Source organism: Haplochromis burtoni, unplaced genomic scaffold, assembly GCF_018398535.1.
Source record: "Haplochromis burtoni strain Fernald_Lab_line unplaced genomic scaffold, NCSU_Asbu1 Contig_232, whole genome shotgun sequence".
NCBI classification, from domain to species: Eukaryota; Metazoa; Chordata; class Actinopteri; order Cichliformes; family Cichlidae; genus Haplochromis; species Haplochromis burtoni.
This window is the reverse complement of record NW_024582593.1, coordinates 56,771-70,203: the sequence shown is the minus strand read 5'-3', so window position 1 is coordinate 70,203 and position 13,433 is coordinate 56,771. Positions and strand designations below refer to the sequence as shown.

The window sequence follows — 13,433 nt, the reverse complement described above, 5'->3', positions numbered from 1 at the left end:
AGTGCGTTTCTCACTGTTACATGCATTTGAATGGGGAACTCGACCGAAACAAAGTATAGGTTTTCATTATGTGTATAACTTGGAAATCTTAGCTCAAACAGCTGCAAATCCTGTTTTCCCAGCACGGGGACCTTGAGTTCTATAAGATAAAGCCATAAACATGTTTGTCTGAGTCTTCTATCAAAAGTTACAGCTATTTATATGAAGTTGTACAAAAACGCTTTCTTTCGCCAAGACAGTGCGTTTCTCACTGTTACATGCATTTGAATGGGGAACTCGACCGAAACAAAGTATAGGTTTTCATTATGTGTATAACTTGGAAATCTTAGCTCAAACAGCTGCAAATCCTGTTTTCCCAGCACGGGGACCTTGAGTTCTATAAGATAAAGCCATAAACATGTTTGTCTGAGTCTTCTATCAAAAGTTACAGCTATTTATATGAAGTTGTACAAAAACGCTTTCTTTCGCCAAGACAGTGCGTTTCTCACTGTTACATGCATTTGAATGGGGAACTCGACCGAAACAAGATAATCTCTTGAAGAATATTTACTTACTGAAATTCTTTGGTGAAAACAAGTTGTGAGATAAAATCAATGGTTGTGTGAACACTGACCACGTGGCATGCAGCTAGTACTTCGACTGGTTGATGGTCTTTGAGGAATAAAGGCTCCCTGTCTGTCACGTTTTTTCCAGCGCACTGGTCTTGGCTGAGGTTCACTCTGTGCATCATTCTACGCAATTAACAAGGAAAAAAGGGAACACCTAAAATACAGTCTATGATTAAAGCAAAGATTATCAAACATCTTAAGTTAACAAACTTAATTTGACATAAACTTAAAAAAAAATTCAAATAACATAACGTTTACTCCGTACAAAATATTAGACAAGCGTGTCCCCTCTTTAACAACTGTTTCCACTAAAAATGTTACCTGCATATCTTGAAGGAGTTGGTCAGCAGCCTGAAGCTCTTCCTCCAGCTCGGGATCCTCTGAATCACTCATTTTCAAGCTACAGAGGAAAGAGATTTTTGCAGAACTCAGTGACATAAACACATAACTAACGCAATTCAAATGATTTTCAGTCTTGGCGCTCCGGTTAATGTTAGCAATTAACGTTAGCATCATCAGTTTGTAAAGAGCTAGCAGAACTCTTAGCGCAAAAACTGCTTTACGCACTATGTGAGGGTATTTTGCAGCACACAAGTCCTTTAACGTTTGTAATAGATTTAATCCATCATCGTTGGATTAAATGGCTAATGCTGCAGTAGACACGTGTAGTGTTACCTAGCAAGCATGCTGACGGTAGCTGTGGCCATTTTTAAATACATTACACCGTTTCTGAGATCAGTCACCTCTGTTTGTTTGAAGCTTTTATGAAAAAACAAACTTTGAAACACACATCAAGGTATTACTTTAAATATATGTATTTTTTACATACCTGTATTAGAATCAATCAGTTCCGCCTCATTTTCTTATTCTTATAAACGGGTCTCTCCGTTCTCCCATCAGCCTTTGCTTACACAGGTTGCGTCTGATTGGTTGGAGCCGAGCGCATCCAAAACTAACAGGAGTGGTGAATGAATCTATAAATGTGTTTTACGTGTGAAATGAAAATAATAAACCTAACAAAGGATTATGTACGTTAAATCTGCGCACTTTCAGATCGTGAATCAGTTTGGAAAACACTGTGTGATGGCCACAACATGAAGCGATCATTTTCTTATTCTTATAAACGGGTCTCTCCGTTCTCCCATCAGCCTTTGCTTACACAGGTTGCGTCTGATTGGTTGGAGCCGAGCGCATCCAAAACTAACAGGAGTGGTGAATGAATCTATAAATGTGTTTTACGTGTGAAATGAAAATAATAAACCTAACAAAGGATTATGTACGTTAAATCTGCGCACTTTCAGATCGTGAATCAGTTTGGAAAACACTGTGTGATGGCCACAACATGAAGCGATTTTATTGTTGAATTATCAGTGATACTTTCGTGTTTTTGTTGAGAAATGTTAACGATGTCATTAAAAGAAAGCATTAAATTAGGGAGAAAAACCCGTTCGCGGAGAGGGTCCCCGGTTCTCCAGTTAGATTGTGCTTCACGGCGTCATGTTTCGCCGTGACGGGGTTATTATTGGAGTAAATGGATGGCTGGAGCCTCTGCTCGAAGCGTCTCTGATCGCCGCGAGCGGGTTCATATTGGAATGAATTGACAACCCACAGCGTCACATAAAAACGTGGAAGGGTACCTTAGGCGTCAGCATGAGAAGTTAAGGGACGTGACAAATCGTCATTATTTTACGCGTCGGGAGTGAGAACGGGTTGCATGGAGAACCAAAACACTTCACAAGCGCATGGCACACAAGAAGAGCCACCTCCACAGGACAAGACTCAGCAGTCCATCTGCATCTTAAGGATAAAGGACACTCTTTCGAGGATGCCAATGTTCACATTTTGGACAGAGAGGACAGATGGTTTGAAAGAGGAGTGAAAGAAGCCATCTATGTCCACTGTGAGCGACCATCTTTGAACAGAGGCGGGGGTTTACGACACCAACTCTCTGCCATCTATAATCCAGTTTTGAGATCCCTTCCCAGACGCCTTAACGCCCACTCACATCCTGGGCCATCTGACCTCAGGAATTCGCATGACAAGGTGGGCCAGGTTTCACAATGAACCCACCTGAAACTCTGGCTGATTGGGGACCCACACCCAATTTCACACCTTGGCTCAGGCGATTAGAGGATCATCAGGGGGTCCTTTTGTCCCTCTGTGGGGGGAAACTCCCACTAGGTTTATATCTGGGACTCTCCACCATTTGACCTTAGAACTGAAGAAGCTTCTCGGATGAGAGGTGAAACGTCTTCAAGCAACTTAAAGAAGTCCAGACGCTTTTCTTTGCAAGCTCCTTTGAATATTCAGCTATGCTTCATCTCCTGCTCTGCGTTTGTGTGGGAGCCCTGTCAAAAACCTGTCCAATATGCTAGCAGTGTCCAAGCGTTGTTGTTTTTTTCCCTTTCATACCGCGACCCCCTGCAACGGCTCTGCGCCCCCCCCTAGGGGGCGGGCCCCACACTTTGGGAAGGTCTGGTTTACGGGGTGAATGGGCGGAGCTACACTGCATTTTTCAATCACAAGGTAGCACCACTTTGAAACATGTATGTTTTTCCACCTGTTTTTCTCCTGATGAGTCCATAATTTATGGCACTACTAGTGAGAGAGGCCATACATCCATCAGTATTAAATTACATTAGATTTCCAACAGCACTAGATTGGACTTTAAAAACCTTTTTGCAGATTTGCAGTATTTTCATGTAAGCATGAAACTGAACACTTCCTGGATGAGATGCTGAGCTGCCTAACTACTGCCTAACTCTTCTACCAGAGAAGTCCCCACATCACAACAATATCACCGACAGTTTGGATTTATGTGTCGTGTTATGCATTTAGCTGGAAGCAGAAATGAGAGACAGAGTGCAGACCGAGCACTGCTAAGTTGCCTTTATAAAAGCAATATTCACGTTGTTTTTTAGCTTCCTTGGGAACCACAAAAGGTTTTCCTCCTATTAGTAATTTTTATAATTGGTTTTGGTCCAGTTTACCTTCTTACCTTGAGGAGGATCTACCAGCTGTCACACAAGCACAATCCTGTGCCTTAAAAGATGTCCGTTTCATATTTGGCTGCACTGTGAAGAAATTCCTGTTTAAAAGTAACTAAATGACACCCAGCGGTCGGCTTGGCTGCCGCCTCAGGCTTTTTTGCAAAAATAATCAAATACACTTTTTAGATTGGGAGGATTTTAAAATAAAAACCAATTCACTGAATTCCATCACATAACAGGACACTTCAGTGTAGGTGAACTTTGATTTCCCTTAAGCAGTTTTTGACAAGATTAGAAAATTATTCTGGGCACTCTGTGTTTGCATGGATGCTGTTCTCAAAATCTCACCTGTGGTAGGTAATATACTGTTGGGATGTATATTTATCTGTAAGGATAATACCTTATAATTAGCACCAAATATTTGTGTTTTGTTCGTTGTTGCACACAGAGCATTGTAGAGATATTTTGGATGTAGATTACTACACACAGACACCATTAGATATTACAGGGAGAGGCCTCCTCTCTAAAGGTTTTGAAGGAGAGGTCTGCCTCACTAGTCAATCAATCAATCAATCAATCAAGGCTTTATTCACCACGTGCAGGTTGCCCTGCAGTGAAATAGGATCCCCCCTCCTTCCCCTGACCTTACGCACACAACACAGACATCACATACAGGTCGGAGATCGGTAGCGTTACAGAAAAAGAAAACACTGAAATATACACTACAATGGGAAAGTACAAGATAAAAAAAGAGACCTCTACTCATGCTGGGCTCCTATGGGAGGACAGCATGAGAACAGGAAACAAAAAACTCCTCTGCACAAAAAAGCACATAAATGTCCACAGCACAACAGTATGGAACACGTGACAAGCCACAGGGTCGGGTGGGGGGCGAGGAGTAAACCGAAGCAAACAGCTCATATGAATTTCAAAGCAGTTCTACAGTCCAACAGTGGTCTCTCAGTCTCTCGTTGGAGAGCCGCGAGCTTCGCCATACTTGCGCTCTGTGATGTTGTCATTCTTGTGCTCAAAGAGCCGATTCTGAGAACTCACGACCACAGTGAGCCTCCCCAAGATGTCATCCAATTTGCGCTCAGAGATGTTATTCCGAGCGAGCCCTTCCGAGATGTAATCCAGTCTGCACTCAGAGATCTTATTCTGAATATTCATGGCAGCCGTAAGCTTCTCCAAGATCTTAACCATGCTGCACTCAATGAGCCCATTTTGAGAAACTCACGCCTCTTCCCATCGTTTCAATCCCAGCGGGCAGCCTTGTGGGGATTTGAACAGCCGGTTCCGCTTTCTTAATTCTTCGATAAGTCAGGGCCAAGCCAGCTCCGATTGGCCAGAACCCTGTTACCATGGTTTCGAATAGGTAGATGTCTTCCGAGATGGTTTCGAATAGGTAGATGTCTTCAGCACTCAGGCTCACCCAAGCCCAAACTTCTCGTTGAGAAAGGGGTGTCAATTGCAGTCGAGGCCTCAGAAGGTATACATTTGTGAGACTGACTCTGTTAGAGAAAAACAAAGTTGAACATTTCTGGGCTTTCCCTTCCTCTCTTTATGCAGGTCTGACAGAGGGTAAGAGGTGGTTGCCATGGTGATGGGTGAAGTGGCATCTCCAAATAAGGAGACCAATCAGGACGACTGAGGACGATCTGAGCCACAGAGGGGAGGTCCGTGGCGCTGTGTAAAATTTGAAATCTATCCGTTTTGATAATAAATTGGGAAAACATAATTTTCCCATTATATTATAATTAGATTGTTCATCATCAGTGTGTGAATGTGTGTGTGAATGGGTGAATGACGGAATGTAGTGTAAAGAGCTTTGGGGTCCTTAGGGACTAAGTAAAGCGCTATACAAATGCAGGCATTTACCATTTACCATTTGGAGTGTATTTGTGTCTCTCTCATAAAAAACCCTACAATACATGCCTCTTTGAAGTTTGTAACTCATAATCTCTAATGAGTGGAAACAGCTGCCATTTGCTTTGGCTTTGATTTAAAGATAATATGATGTCATGTAAACTGCACATTCTGCAGTAAACAAGTGATGAGCCATTACCTGCATTCAACACCACTTTATTTGATCGCAAGTGACAGAGGTGGCCCACGGCCAAAACACCAAAAAGGTTTTAGCCCTCAGCTTCGCTGTTCCCTCAGACTGCAGAATTAAACTGAGTGAGGCTCTCGTTAATAAGCAGAAACATTAAAGGTATTTTTTTAATTTCTCCTTGTACCTTTAAATAATAAAATGTTCTTAATTAAAGACTACAGTGACTGGCTGCATTGAAATAGTATTACACAACAAGCTGCCTGGCCCTAGTTCAACTTCAGATTTTATCTCTTCAACAGAATACTTGAACATTCTGGATATAAAGTAAATACAGATGTTCATTGTATTGTCTTTAAAGATCCTTGTGAAAGAGTCTTTGTGAAAGTGTTGGTTTGTCAGTTATTTAAGATTCCTCCTTAGAAGTAATTTCTGTGTTTAAAACATAAGCAGACCCTAACAATCTGTATTCTTCATCTGCTTCTTTCTTTAACTGCAGGTCTCAGAATCATAAAAGAAAAATGATATGCAGTCATATTTCCTTAAGCCATTCATGCCCTCATGGTCCCTGGGTTCGTACTTTAGTGGCTTTATTTATTATTCGAGCTGCTGTGATTATTTAGAGCTTTTCGGTTAAAGGTCTTCATGCTTTTAGTTTTTGAGTTTTGCAGTCTTTCCTGGTGTTCCCTCGGGGTAAAGATGCTGCGTGTGTCTACCTCATCCTGGTCTATTTTAGTAATGGGTACTCTCTCGCTCGTACTAGACTTCATTTGCATTCTCTTGTTTTCAGTGATTAGTTTCAGCTGTCCTCCCACCTGTTATATGGCACATCCTTATAACATCTGAGTTTCTCCTCATCCTTTGTTACGTTGTCCGTCAAGTGTCTCCCTGCCCAGTGTTTCCTTAGATTCCTGATGTTTGGATTCCCTGTTTCTGCCAAGCAATTATTTTGAGTCTGCATCCTATCTGCCAGACAGCCGTTCCTTGACAGTTCCTGCAAAAGTGACAGCAGTTAATATTTTGGGGTCCCTGGTAGAGAGGAAGGCTTCATGTTTGTTTGCTGGTCATTATTTATGACTGAAGATAAATTTAGAAAAGGTGATTGTCACTGATCAGTAAAATTCAGACAGAGAACAAACATTTGAAAGAAAATAGCCCCACTATTCCTAAAAGATTCATGTACCACAGTGAATGGATATGTCAATAGAAAATTGTACTTAGTAGTCAGTATAATCTTTTAATAATATAAGTTTGCATATGATAGAATACTGCATGATGACCTCTTTATTATTCAGACTGTTGACAGTGATGGCCCAGCAAAATCTTTGAAAATGGGGAATAAACAAGCAACACCTGATGAGGAATGGTTAGAAAAACAACAAGCTGGAGCAGGTAGAATAATTGCAAATAGGTGGAGAAATCCACAAAAAGCTAAAAACCGCAGCTGGGAAGGGAAATTCAATCCCTCAGCTATTACCCAGCTGAGAGCTGCCCTGCAAAAAGAAATTACATTAACAAAAGACCCAAAGAAAAAATTAAAACGTGAAGAAGAGTATAAACTTTTCCAAGCATGGGAAACCGAAGCTGAAAGGAGAACTGAAAACAAGAAAAATTAAAGAGGGAAAAGAAAAAAAACAATTCCATTAAAGGATTACTACCACCCATTAGGTCTCATGTACAAAAGCATTGGGTAACGCAACATACGGGCACAGCAGATGACGCGCTTCAATATGCTAACCATGCACAGACAGTGGTGAAAAAGAAAGAGAAGGTCTCAGTTTTTGCCCTCGACGCTGACACTGTTCTCACAGCTTTCAGTGGAGGCTACAGGGGAGGTTTCAGAGGCCAAAAGAAAGGGAGAGGAATGCATAGGGCAGGAACAAGAGGTAGAGACAGACGTAGACACACACCAAGCAGTGGTTTTAGTACTACATGCTGGAAGTGTGGAAAAAAGGGACACTTTGTACGTGACTGTAAGACACAGAGAACACCTGACACAAAATGATTAGCTGCAACCACTGTGGTTGCCACCACCCAGACAAATGAAAGGGAGAGACAGAAAAAAAGTAATAGCACTAACAAACAAAGAAGACAGTGACTCAGAACAGGATAGCAGCTCAGATGAAGAGAGCAGTTCAAACCTAGAAGAACATAATCTCTCACCAAGTGCCAAGGAAAGTGTGTGAAAAGGAAAATGTCTCCAGCTTGGGAAAGGGTGAAACTGCAGATCACCCGCAGCCCTTGGTGGATACAAAATAAAATATAAATAAAATATTGTAATATACTATATATATAAAGAGATAATAGCATTAATAAAGAAATAATATTAATATGAAGAGGCACCTTAGTCAGTTATGATGTGAGGGGGATAATTGTTAAAAGTAGTCTGCATCAAGCTTAAGGTTTGCTCAAATTTAGTACAATGACATATGACATATGAGATGAAGAAAATAAAGAAAATATCTAAACTAATTGAGTGCATAGAGGCAATTGACCTGCTTGAAAACCTGTCATCCTAGATGAGACATTATTGAGATATAGAGCACACCTATACTAACAACTAATAGGCTAAACCCTGTATACAACAGCTAAAGTTACAAAATTGAGAAGCTGAATTAAATATGTGGTCACTGCTAAGGTGAAGCAAGTTACACATTTTTTAGAGCAGGAGCTGCATGCTATTAAAGCTCAAACATGCAGCTGTCTGTGATTTCTTGATTTGTTTTTGGCAGCAGCCTTTTTTGCATCCTGACACGTGTGTAAACCGTTCATGCCATCAGCAATTTGTTTTTTGTTTTGTTGGGTTGAAAAATAAGTAAATTTGTGATCACACTTGTGGATCACAGTGACACATAATGATTAAGCAAATGATTTACTAATGCAGATGAAGTTTATTCTAAAGTTCATGGAGAACAAAGATGAATAGCATTTTCAGTTGTGTCTCGGCTGTTGTTCTCTGTGTAGTGTGCTCAGTTTTTGCTTTTTGTTTTTTGAAATGTTGCTTGACTGAGGAGTACTGTGACTTCTGAAGTGGCTCTCACCATGCGACCTTGATGATGATAAGTTCAGAGCCAGCTGAGAGCTGGGTTGTCTGCTTTGTTTTAGGTGATAAGGCAGAAAAGTTAAAACTTAGTTTCTTGTATTTAAAAAAAAAAGAAAGAAAGAAAAGAAAAGAAAGGGGTTTTGTGCTTCTCAGCCAAGAACAACTACAATTCCATTTTCTGTTTTTGAGAAAGGAGAATTTAAAATAATAATAATAATAACTCTCAGTGAGCCTGAGTTATGACCTTGGCTCCCTGTTTTTCTGCTTCCAACAAAGATGGGGGTGAAGCTCCCGTGGAATGTGCTCTGTTATCTCTACTATCAGAAAAGCAGGGCCCTGACTCTCTGCACACAATATTCTTTTCATAACTTATGAAGTATGGAATGTATGTATGAAATGTCATGAAACAGTGTAACTCACTCACAGTAAATCAGCAGTATAGGATAATACAAACCTATCTAATGAATCTAATGATTTTCACATTCTTTTAACTCAGAAGTATGATGCAAACTAAAACTACATACTGATTACACAAGAAGTATGATGTGGCCTACAGCAGTATCAGTACTCATTTTGATTACAGGTTTAATGTAATATATAACAGCATAATAATCTCACAACTGCTACAAGCACATTTGCCTTTCTTAACATATGCAAGAGAAAGGCAGCTTAGACTATAGCACACACTATACATGTGCCTGTATCTCTCATTGGTGTTAAAGCAGGGAAAACTTAACAGAGTTTTGTTATCAAATGCTGAATTTATCCACTGCTGACATTTAACTCTCCAGCTTGCAGGACAATAGGTGAAACGTTTGTGAAAACAGAGAAGAATAAATTAAAGACAAAGAGAGAGTCTGGTATGACCAAGCTGTCAGGGCTCTGTGTGCGGGCAGGCAGAGATGAGGATCCAAATGCAGGACTCAAACACAGAATTGTAACTCAAAAAACCTCAGCTTTATTGCTGGCAGGAAAACAAACATGAAGTGAGGATGGAACACTGAGACTAAGGACACACAGGCATAATCTAAGGGTACGACGCGACACTGGGCATGGGAAAACACAGGGCTTAAATACACAGGGTAGTAACGGGGGAATCGGCAACAGGAGGGAGACACAGCTGGGAGAGATCAGGGCTAACGAGACAGGGGGAACAAAGCTGCACATACTAACATCAGACAGGAACAAGAACCTTCAAAGTAAAACAGGAAACAAAACACACTTTACTAAGACACAGACTAGACAGAGACAGACTTGACACTGACCAAAGGCTACTAAATGATAATCATAATCACAACAGTATCAGATCATAAATCATAATATAGAAAAACACCAAGATAACTGAAACACCAAGTACCAGAGAAACATAAAGGAAAATCCATGATGCAAAAGTACCAAAACATGATGAACTCAAAATACTGGGTCCAACGGACCCAGAACCGTGACACAAGCAGTAATCAGACAATACATTTAGTTGGTAATACAATAAATTGTGAGATGCTTTCTGCTTGATTGATGCAACACAAGTATGAAGAAAATTCTTTTTTGTGATAATATTTTGAACGTGCATTTCTGTTGACCTGTCAATTTAGCGCATTATAAGCTGATATGCAAATTACAGGGTTCGTACGGGTGCCTGAAATCCTTGAAAATCCTTGAATTTTAATGTTGTCCTTTAAAGGTTTGAAAAGTGCTTGAATTTCAGATGTGGTGCTTAAAAGTGCTTGAAAGTGTAACTGTATTTCATTCACCACAAATAACTATCTGATTGAATAGTTTTCTTATCAGATAGAGAAATAAAATGAGTCGCAAAATGTAAAAGCAATATTTCCCCTGACTGGGAGAGGCTTTGAAAAGTGACTGCCCTTGCAAGCAAGTAAAACTGTGTGTCTCCACTCTCTGACTCTCAGCTGAAGAAGTGTCTTTAGAATACATCTCTTGACAGGATAGTAAAGGGGTTAGTTACTAGGGCTGGGTATCGTCTCTGATTTCTAGAATCGATTCGATTTCGATTCACAAGGTCCCGAATAGATTCGATCCACGATTCGATTCAATCCTATTCAATTCGTTTTGAATCGGGTAAATTTTGCCTCAGACAGTCAGAAATGTTATAATTCTGATCACGTATCAGTACATTTCCATATTTTTATTTCTATAAAAAGAAAGCTGAGACTTTCGAGACTTTATCAAAAGTGTAAGCATCAGAGCAGATGCCCTTGTGTCAAAGTAACTGAGGATAAAACACAGAAAAACATGAAGGCGACTTTCCTGGCCTGGAATTTTATAAAAAAATATTCTGCAGTAGATCAAAAACAAAAGAAAACCATTAATCAACATATGAACATTACTTGATGCTGCTGAAGTGAAGCAGATCAAAGTTACAGCGGTTTTATTAGAGACAGAGCTAAGCCTTTTGCAATTATGCATAATTTTAAAAAGTTTAAATTTGTTCAGTATTGAACAGCAGAAATTAGGCTTTCGGAAGTAAGTAAAAGGAAAAAAACAGTGGCTGACAGCGCTGTAAACAACTGTAGACTTTTTATCATGGTGGAAGCAAAACAGGAAAAGTCAGATGGAATTCATGACGATGTTTATGTGAAGCGTAGTTTGGATCTTCTTTTGCTGCTGGTTCAGTCAATATTGTTTGGAGAGAGATAAAAACCTACAGCTTCAGAATCTAGCGCAAAAAGGGCGTAAACACAAAGCGCGTCGTCTTTCAGCCCCAACCGTGTCCGTGCCGTCAGGTGAGAACGGCGACATCTCACTGATTTTGATCCATTGGAGGGTCCACGCTTTGTGTTTGTGTCTTTGTGCAGAATCCGTGTACCTACTCTCATTTACTGTTTTAGCTGTTTGGTGGTTGTTGAAATTTTGTGAGGTTTAACCTGAGATTCTGGCATTTCGGGCAAAATAAATTTTAATTGCAAAATAAATTGAATCGATATTAAAAAATCGATTCAGGATTTTAATGAATTGATATCACGCTATCCAAGCCAGAATCGATTTTAATCGATAAATCGATAATAAAAACCCACCCCTATTTGTTACACGTATTTGATTGTTATGTAGGATCTATATTAAGCAAAACATCAAACATGACCAGAAATGATCCTGGTGGTCTTTTGACATTAAAGATTTTAGGTCTGTGATAGAAAACATTACCCTCACACACTCATTATTAGATAGCAGTGATATTTCACTTTGAACAGGCCCTCCAGAAACTGACGAGTAAAACCTCCAGTTTGATAAAAAGCTAAACCAGAGCTGGAAAAGGGCATCACATGGCCTTGATCTGAAGAAGCAAAGAAGATCTGTTTGAGAAGGAGAATTGGACAGTTTGGATAAAGATAAAATTAAGATCCAGCAGAGCAAATACACATCCCAGGTCTTGCCTGAAGCCTCCTGCCATAGAAGTAGACTCCAGTATTTGTCGATAGATAACCAAGAGGTCAAGTACTGTCTCCTGAGAGGTGCTCTGCTGATTGGTTGCCCTCTGTGTGACTGCTGAAAAGGTCTCGTGCAAATAAATCATCCCAAAGATTTCCCCAAAGCACAGACACTGAAGTAGAAAAGGATGTTTAGAGATCACTGCATGATTTTAAACCTCTCGGTTTTACAGATTTAGACGTATAAAAGCGGCGAATCAAAAGACGAAAATGTGTACATCCTGTAAAAGTAGGACACGGTGAAAATGTATTTCTGCAGTAAAGATGTTGGTAGACTATGAACTTGATTTCATTCATCATCGTTTATGTCCTTGATGTTTTTTTCTTAAAGATGTGTCGTTTCCTACATTTCAGCTAAAAGCTGATGATGGTAGTGGTGACGACTGTGTGCTGAGACCTGACACAAATGAGAAAAATGAGGCAGCCAGTTCTTGAATGGAGGGGGGAGTCCCCCGCTGAGTCTGACCTCAATCTGAGAGACGAGCAGAGATGTGCTGGTTGAAAATGATGACCACTGCTGTACTAATAATAACACAAACACACCGCAGTTCCTGAAATAAGGTGGTGGGTGACAGATGTAGATATTACTGTGACAACATGGTTGCACAAGTTGTTCTCTTCCTGATTTCTTAGCTTTTTGCATACTTGTAGTCGACGCAGAAAACCAGAGTAGATACAAAATGCAGGTTTTAAATGACAGTTCCATTTATTAAGGGAACAAAGTTATAAACCTGACTTTGTGTCAGATTTGTGGGGGTGATCGTGGCTCAAGAGTTGGGCGTTCCTCTTGTAATCGCAAGGTTGCTGGTTCAAGCCCTGGCTCCGACAGTCTCGGTCGTTGTGTCCTTGGGCAAGACACTTCACCCGTTGCCTACTGGTGGTGGTCAGAGGGCCCGGTGGCGCCAGTGTCTGGCAGCCTCGCCTCTGTCAGTGCGCCCCAGGGTGGCTGTGGCTACAATGTAGCTTGCCATCACTAGTGTGTGAATGTGTGTGTGAATGGCTGGATGATTGTGTATAGTGTAAAGCGCTTTGGGGTTCTTAGGACCAAGTAAAGCGCTATACAAATACAGACCATTTTACCATTTTTGTGTGAAAAAGTAAATACCAACTAAAACTAATAACTGGTTGTTATACGATCCTGCGTACTGCAAACCATCATTTGCATTAACTGACAGTGAGTGGGGGAACGTGGGTCCAGCTAGTGAAACTAAAGTAACCTTACAAATGTCACTGCTGTTTGCTTTCCTGTATTCATTTATGTCAGACGTGATAGCAGAGCTGTATGTCTTAATT

General features: G+C 40.4%; 1 long non-coding RNA gene across 1 annotated transcript; it reads right to left on the bottom strand.

Moving 5' to 3' along the window:
- Positions 1–690: 690 nt before the first annotated feature.
- Positions 691–1,702, bottom strand: LOC121815507. The gene is made up of 2 exons (XR_006055150.1): positions 930–1,702; positions 691–731 (listed from the first exon to the last, which is right to left on the bottom strand). It is a non-coding gene; the product is annotated as an uncharacterized LOC121815507 (long non-coding RNA).
- Between the last annotated feature and the right edge of the window lie 11,731 nt (positions 1,703–13,433).